The following is an 8,129-nucleotide window of genomic DNA, read 5'->3' on the forward strand; positions in this document are numbered from 1 at the left end:
GATGTCCTACCTGATGCGCTCCACTCCATCCGGTCACTGCTGTGTACGGCCACCAACGCCACCCCCCATGAGCGAATGTTCGTTTTTCCCCGGAGGTCCACATCCGGTACCTCACTACCACACTGGCTGACGTCCCCAGGGCCCGTCCTGCTGAGGAAGCATGTAAGGTCCCACAAAACGGCTCCCCTGGTAGAGAAGGTTCACCTCCTCCATGCCAACCCCCAGTACGCCTACGTGGCATACTCGGACGGGCGGGAGGATACAGTCTCCATTAGAGATCTGGCACCCTCGGGGTCCACTGACCCGTCACCATTGCCCTCCACCACGACCCCAAATTCAGTAGACCAAATTCTCACCCCTATCCATTCCACCCCAGTAGACGGCATGCCGCGACCCCAGGACCAGCCGGAGTCCACTCGCCCACCCAACACCAAAGGGGACGATACACCGGTGCCCGACCCCGCTCAAGACGCGTCGTTGGAAGCTGTAACATCGCAACCGTCGCCACGAAGATCTCGACGGCAAACGAGGCCGCCCGACAGACTCGCCTACTCGAACTTTTGATACACTTCACCCCGCCGGACTTAATTTTAAACGAGGGGTGAATGTGGTAAACCACTGTAGTTCACTGTGTTCACTTGTTGTTGTTGTTGTCGTTCACTCTTGTTTAACTGTTATGTCTGACTATGCCTCAGCTGACTCCGCCCTCGGCTACCGAGTATAAGGACGGCCGCATGGCAGCTCCAGGCATTCGGTCATCCACTAGAGGCATAGTCCTGATCTGTCTGAAGTGCAATTCAGTAGTTAATAAAAGCCTGTCGTTCTGAACTCTGCTCAGCCTCTCATTAGAATTGATAGCGCATCAATAAGGTAGCCAAATCTAGTGGGAGGATAGAGGATTGGGAAAACTTTAAAAGACAGCAAAAAATAACAAAAAGATTGATTAAGAAAGGGAAGATAGATTATGAAAGTAAATTAGCAAAAAATATAAAAACAGATAGTAAGAGTTTTTATAGTTATATAAAAAGAAAAAGGGTGGCTAAAGTAAATGTTGGTCCCTTAGAGGATGAGACCGGGAAATTAATGGTGGGAAATATGGAGATGGCAAAAACACTGTGAATATTTTGTATCAGTCTTTACAGTAGAAGACACTAAGAATATCCCAACACTGGACAAACAGGGGGTTATAGGGGGGGAGGAGCTAAACACGATCAAAATCACTAAGGAAGTGGTACTCGGTAAAATAATGGGACTCAAGGCGGATAAATCACCTGGACCTGATGGCTTATATCCTAGGGTCTTGAGGGAAGTGCCGGTAGGGATTGTGGATGCATTGGTAATAATTTTCCAAAACTCCCTGGACTCGGCAATGGTCCCGGCAGACTGGAAAACTGCTAATGTAACACCCTTATTTAAAAAGGGCAGTAGACAGAAGGCTGGAAACTATAGACCGGTTAGCCTAACATCTGTGGTAGGTAAAATTTTGGAGTCCATTATTAAGGAGACAGTAACAGGACATTTGGATAATCATAATTTAATAGGACAAAGTCAGCATGGTTTTATGAAGGGGAAGTCATGTTTGACAAATTTGCTGGAGTTCTTTGAGGAAGTAACATATAGGGTGGATAAAGGGGAACCAGTGGACGTAGTGTATTTAGACTTCCAAAAGGCATTTGACAAGGTGCCACACAAAAGATTATTGCTTAAGATAAAAAATCACGGAATTGGGGGTAATATTCTGGCATGGATAGAGGATTGGCTATCTAACAGAAGGCAGAGAGTTGGGATAAATGGTTCATTCTCAGACTGGCAATCAGTAACTAGTGGTGTTCCGCAGGGGTCAGTGCTGGGTCCCCAACTCTTTACAATCTATATTAACAATTTGGAGGAGGGGACCGAGTGTAACATATCAAAGTTTGCAGATGATACTAAGATGGGGGGGAAAGTAGTGAGTGAGGAGGACATAAAAAACCTTCAAGGGGACATAGACAGGCTAAGTAAGTGGGCAGAGATTTGGCAGATGGAATACAATACTGGAAAGTGTGAGGTTATGCACTTTGGCAGGAAAAATCGTAGAGCAAGTTATTATCTTAATGGCAAGAAACTGGAAAGTACTGAAGTACAAAGGGATCTGGGGGTCCTGGTGCACGAAACGCAAAAGGTTAGTATGCAGGTGCAGCAAGTGATTAAGAAGGCCAATGGAATGTTGGCTTTCATTGCTAGGGGGGTAGAATATAAAAATAGGGAGGTATTGCTTCAGTTGTACAAGGTATTGGTGAGACCGCACCTGGAATACTGCATACAGTTTTGGTGTCCATACTTAAGAAAGGACATACTTGCTCTCGAGTCAGTACAAAGAAGGTTCACTCGGTTAATCCCGGGGATGAGGGGATGGACATATGAGGAGAGGTTGAGTAGATTGGGACTCTACTCATTGGAGTTCAGAAGAATGAGAGGCGATCTTATTGAAACATATAAGATTGTGAAGGGGTTGGATCGGGTGGATGCAGGGAAGATGTTCCCGATGATGGGCGAAACTAGAACTAGGGGGCATAGTCTTAGAATAAGGGGCTGCTCTTTCAAAACTGAGATGAGGAGGAACTACTTCACTCAGAGGGCAGTAGGTCCATGGGATATGCTGCCCCAAAAAGCTGTAGAAGCTACATCATTACATAAATTTAAAACAGAAATAGACAGTTTCCTAGAAGTAAAGGGAATTAAGGGTTACGGGGAGCGGGCAGGAATTTGGACACGAGTCTCGGTTCGGATCGGTCATGGCCCTGTGGGTAGCGGAGCGGGCCCAGGGGCCGTGTAGCCTGATCCTGCTCCTATTTTGTGTGTCTAATTCTGTTAGATTCAGGAGATGGTTCTGTGATAGTGGATTGGCGGTTAGGATCAGATCAGCCATGATCTTATTGAATGGCGGAGCAGGCTCGAGGGGCCGATTGGCCTGCTCCATGTTCTTATGATTTGTGCATGCACATCAGAATATACAAGGAAGATTGTTTCCTTTCCATGTCGTGCAGTTAAAGAAAGATGTTATCTATGTTTATGATTATTTGTGGCTGTCCTTTCAAAACACAACGCTGTTTACTCTATTTACAAGCTGGGTACAGGCAAAACATTGATTGATTATTATAGGAAGTATTTGCATGCCAAGGGTTATCCGTCAATACACAAACACTTGGCTTCCTTTCATTTGGCCAGGGCAGATGTGATTAATCAACACATAAAAAGGACATAAGCCCAAATGTGACCATTGAGTAGAAATCTCTACATCCAAGTTACTGCAGTTGATTCCCCCAATACTACCAGTAATGCTTTCCTAAATGCTCCTAAAATCAAAAACAACTTTGTCAGCAAAACATTCTCTTACCCAAACAAAAACAATGCATTCCCTATAAAACAAGATTAACAGACTATAATTGCCATCGCCCTCTCCCCCTCCAAACTTCATAGCATCCATCAAAAGCAGCTTCCTGTATACCATGGAACTGCTTATAAGGCAGGACCAGTCCAAGCAGGTACAAACCCACAAACAAAAGACGAGTAATGGATTAATGCCACTTACATTTTTTCTTCTTTTCACTTAAATTACATGTTTTCAAATCTGAAGCATCTGAAAAATCTAACACTGAACTCTAACCATGAAAACAGATGCACTGGATAGCTCTCTCCAACCAAACACTATGAGGTTGTTGTATCAGGCGTGCCCAAAGCTACGCCTGGATTCAGACTAATTGCTGCTCCAGAACAATCCTTGTACCATTTGATTCAAGCAGTCGCACTCTCTGTAGTGCTAGTTAGGTTCCAAATCTTAGACCAGCAATTATGCCTAACCTGAGGAAGACATGCTCCTTGGCACGTTTTACATTAAAAGGCGCTTTGTAATGCAAGTTGTTGTTGCTCCAGCAAAAACAGCTCCAGAGATTGGGGACAGAAGAGTGATTGAGCACTTTAATCAAAAGCTGAGAGGGGAACATAAGAGGACATCAAGATAGCAGACAGAAAATGGAAAGGAGTCATAGCAGAGACAGAACAAAGGACTCAGGGACTTTGAATGCAGGACGACGTGTGTGCAAGTGATGGACACAACAGACAGTCATTTATGGGAAATCTTCAACCATCTCAGCCCCTCCCTAAATCCCTTCTCTCTACCTCTAAAAGCCTTATGAAAACCAATTCCTTTGGCCAAGCTTTCAGAACCTCTCATAACCCACCCATTAAGGGTCAGTGTCTGTTCCTTTCAACCTTTGTGAAGCACTTGGGATTATTTGATGTTAAAGATACAGTATAATTTCAAGTTGTTGTCTGAGGCAGAGAACTAACAAATTTCACAGCAAACGAGGAAGCCACCCAATCCATCATGTCTGCGTGTGTTCTCTGAAAGAACAATGCACTTTCCCTGTATACTTACACCGTACTGTGGCTGGCTCAGAAACTCAGAGTGCAGTTCATAGAATCATAGACGTTTATGGCACAGGAGGAGGCCATTCGGCCCATTGTGTCTGTGCCAGCCGAGAAAGAGCTATCCTGCCGAATCCCACTTTCCAGCTCTTGGTCCGTAGCCCTGTAGGTTATGGCACTTTAAGTACTATCCAAGTACTTTTTAAATGTGATGAGGGTTTCTGCCTCTACCACCCTTTCAGGTAGTGAGTTCCAGACCCCCACCACCCTCTGGGTGAAAAATTTTCAACTCCTCTCTAATCCTTCTACCAATTACATTAAATCTATGCCCCTTAATTATTGACCTCTCTGCTAAGGGAAATAGGTCCTTATCCATTCTATCTAGGCCCCTCATAATTTTATACACCTTCATTAAATCTCCCCATAGCCTCTGTTCCAAAGAAAACAACCCCAGCCTATCCAATCTTTCCTCATAGCTAAAACTCTCCAGTCCTGGCAATATCCTCGTAAATCTCCTCTGTACCCTCTCTAGTACAATCACATCTTTCCTGTAATGTGGTGACCCGAACTGTACGCAGTACTCTAGCTGTGGCCTAACTAGTGTTTTATACAGTTCTAGTATAGCCTCTCCGTGCTTATATTCTATGCCTCGGCTAATAAAGGAAAGTATCCCGTATGCCTTCTTAACCGCCTTATCTACTTGTCCTGCTACCTTCAGGGATCTGTGCACATGCACTCCAAGGTCCCTCTACACTTCTCAGTATCCTACCATTTAATGTGTATTCCCTTTCCTTGTTAGCCCTCCCCAAATGCATTACCTCTCACTTCTCTGGATTGAATTCCATTTGCCACTTTTCTGCCCATCCAACCTATTCATTGATATCTTCCTACAGTCTACAGCTTTCTTCCTCATTATCAACCACACGGCCAATTTTTGTATCATCTGCAAACTTCTTAATCATGTCCCCTACATTGAAGTCTAAATCATTGATATACACCACGAAAAGTAAGGGAGCTAGTACTGAGCCCCGCGGAACCCCACTGGTTACACATGTATCACCTGGTTACACATATAACCAAACCGGATTACTGGCATAAGCCTACCCTGCTGAAATAGGTTTGAACTTGCAGAGCAAACCAGGAATACCCACGTTTTTCCACAATGTGTCAGTTTCAAGTAATAAAACTGGACCGAACAAGAAAAAGATGGACACTGTTGCATCTTACACCATCAATTTGGTACTATATTGACGCTAATTAGCTAGATAACAACAACAGGGAGGCTATCATGGGCATTGTAAGAACTGTCAGCCCTTCATCAGATGGCAGACGTCAGCAAGTTGAGTGGAGGATCCAAGGGCATAACTATGCCTCCGATTACTCCAGTACTAATGCATTTTGCCACATCCCTGTGTTTTATCTCTTATATACATTATTTTGTCTGTAATCCATAATTTAAAAAAAACATTGGCTAACAAAAAAAATTGGCCCAAGCCGGGCTTTAATTGGGCAGCACTGGCTTTAATTGGGCAGCACTGGCTTTCCTTTAACGAAATGTCTCTGAACTAAGAGAATTCCATTTTAGAGGGGAGACAGAAATGACCTGAATGCTCAAATTGAGACCAACCCCAGAGACCAGACAAAATAGTACACTCAAAATAAAATTGAAGAGCTACAACCCTGTCCCTCCAAGAAAGACAGAGTGTATTTTTCATCGATATATTCAGGAAGAGTAAAACAGCAAAGAGCGAATTGAAAAAGTCTGAAGGTCCATTACTCTTGCTTCCCCTTCCCGCCTCCACCCATACATCTCTTATGCCCAAAGCAGCATATGGACAACCCCCTCCCATCTCCAATGCCACTCTTGACTCACTAACATAAAGCATGCAAGCAGCTCTGTGGAGAGTTCCTATGCAATTTTCCCTCCCTCAGAAGGAGGTATCACTTGGTATCTCCCAGCAGCAAAAATGGGACTCTGGAATGGAAAATAATTGAATATGGAATGGGAATCAATTGAATCTGGAATGGAAACAATCGAATCAGTACTGATGTGCGAGACCATGAACCGTAGCAAACTATACTACAATCTGGATCCTAAAATTCCTGCAGGGATCTTGGCCAAAACATGATTAAGAGCCAATAATTTGGGATGTGAAGTTCTGGATTAAAGCAGCACCACACCGATATTAATCATACCACAGCACCTTTAAAAGACCAGACCTCCCCAGAAAGTCAACCTAACGAGACATGTAAGGGGTTCCTGAGTGCAAGTACTTCACTTCCATCAGTCTCGCACAATCTAAAAGGAGCATTATACTCCCGTACAGAAGAGCGGCAACACATACTGCAAAGCAGGTTTTGCAAAAACTTGTTAGCTGGGTCTGTTTTTATAGCAAATGACATTTTCAGTCAATATATATTTTGAAGGAAAATACTGGCAGGAGAGCCCCAGCACTAAGTGAAATTACTGCACATGTTCTTGGGACTGGTGTCACGACGACACATCTCAAGATACAGACAGAATGCTGATAGTGGGGTCAAACTCAACAAGAGAAACAAAGGGTTGTGGGTAGATAGAAACAAATCAAGATTTTAAAAGAGTAGGAAACAGGCAACGAAAGTCTGACCACAATCTTCATTCATTCCTTACAGGAAAAATCCACATGATACGTATGACATCTATTATTTTATCACTAAAATATTGTTGACTTTTAGATAGGATTTTGTTCCTGCAAAAAATTGAGAAAATAATCTCAGACAGTATCCTCACAGATTAAAGATAAAATATCCTCAGATTAGACAGAAAATATCCTCACAGATTAAAGATAAAATATCCTCACAGATTGAGGAGACAGTGCCCTGTGATCCCGGGATTGCCCGGGATCAGTGAGCAGAGGTGTTGGGCGGTGTTTTCACTGAGCTGCAGACGGCGGCCCAGGATCGCAGTGAAGCTCAGCCGGCGGTAGGGGATCCGAGCGGGGCAGGGTCTGTCCCCGGGCCTGTGCGGTGCCGGGCTCTGCCCTCTCCCCGGGGATGCCCTGCTGGGGAGGGGCCGAGACTGTTGTGTCTGAAGCCCGAGCCCCGGGTGACAGTAGCGGGACTGCGGGCCCTGGACTGAGACCGGCGGCCGGGGGGAGGGAGCCGCCCGCCGGTCTCTCAGTGCCGGGGCCGACGGTCACGGTCACGTACCCGGGAAACGCTCACCTCTCACGGCCTCGCACTCATCCCGGCCTCGGTTACCGGCTGCCCTCCGCCTCCCCGGTGCTGCTCGCTCCGCCTGGCCGCCGGCTTCCGTTTCTCACTCCGGCCCCCGGCTCCGTGCTTTCTCCATTCCCAGCCACTGCGCTCCTCCCCGCCCGGTACCGACCCGACCGGATCAACCGACCGCCCGGCTCCGTCTGCAGCCGCCCAGACACTCAGCGGCCCCCGGCGGCGGGACTGAGTCACTGCACCCGGCACCAACAGCGCCACCGGCGGCGGGACTGAGTCACTGCACCTGGCACCAACAGCGCCACCGGCGGCGGGACTGAGTCACTGCACCCGGCGCCAACAGCGGCCTCCGGCGGTGGGATCGAGTCACTGCACTCGGCGCCAACAGCGCCACCAGGCGGCGGGACTGAGTCACTGCACCCGGCACCAACAGCGCCACCGGCGGCGGGACTGAGTCACTGCACCCGGCGCCAACAGCGGCCTCCGGCGGTGGGATCGAGTCACTGCACTCG

At 46.6% G+C, this 8,129-nt stretch overlaps 1 protein-coding gene across 1 annotated transcript in view; it reads right to left on the minus strand.

The window, feature by feature from the left end:
• The window catches only part of rev1 (REV1 DNA directed polymerase), a 151,409-nt gene extending 143,577 nt beyond the window's left edge, over positions 1-7,832 (minus strand). The window contains exon 1 of the mRNA XM_085998919.1: positions 7,612-7,832. The gene's annotated coding sequence lies outside the window, so the exon portion shown is untranslated. The remainder of the gene's footprint in view (positions 1-7,611) is intronic.
• Positions 7,833-8,129: the final 297 nt, after the last annotated feature.

Source organism: Somniosus microcephalus, chromosome 10 (genome assembly GCF_052327205.1).
Source record: "Somniosus microcephalus isolate GS21.2 chromosome 10, FLI_Smic_1.0, whole genome shotgun sequence".
Classification (NCBI taxonomy): Eukaryota; Metazoa; Chordata; class Chondrichthyes; order Squaliformes; family Somniosidae; genus Somniosus; species Somniosus microcephalus.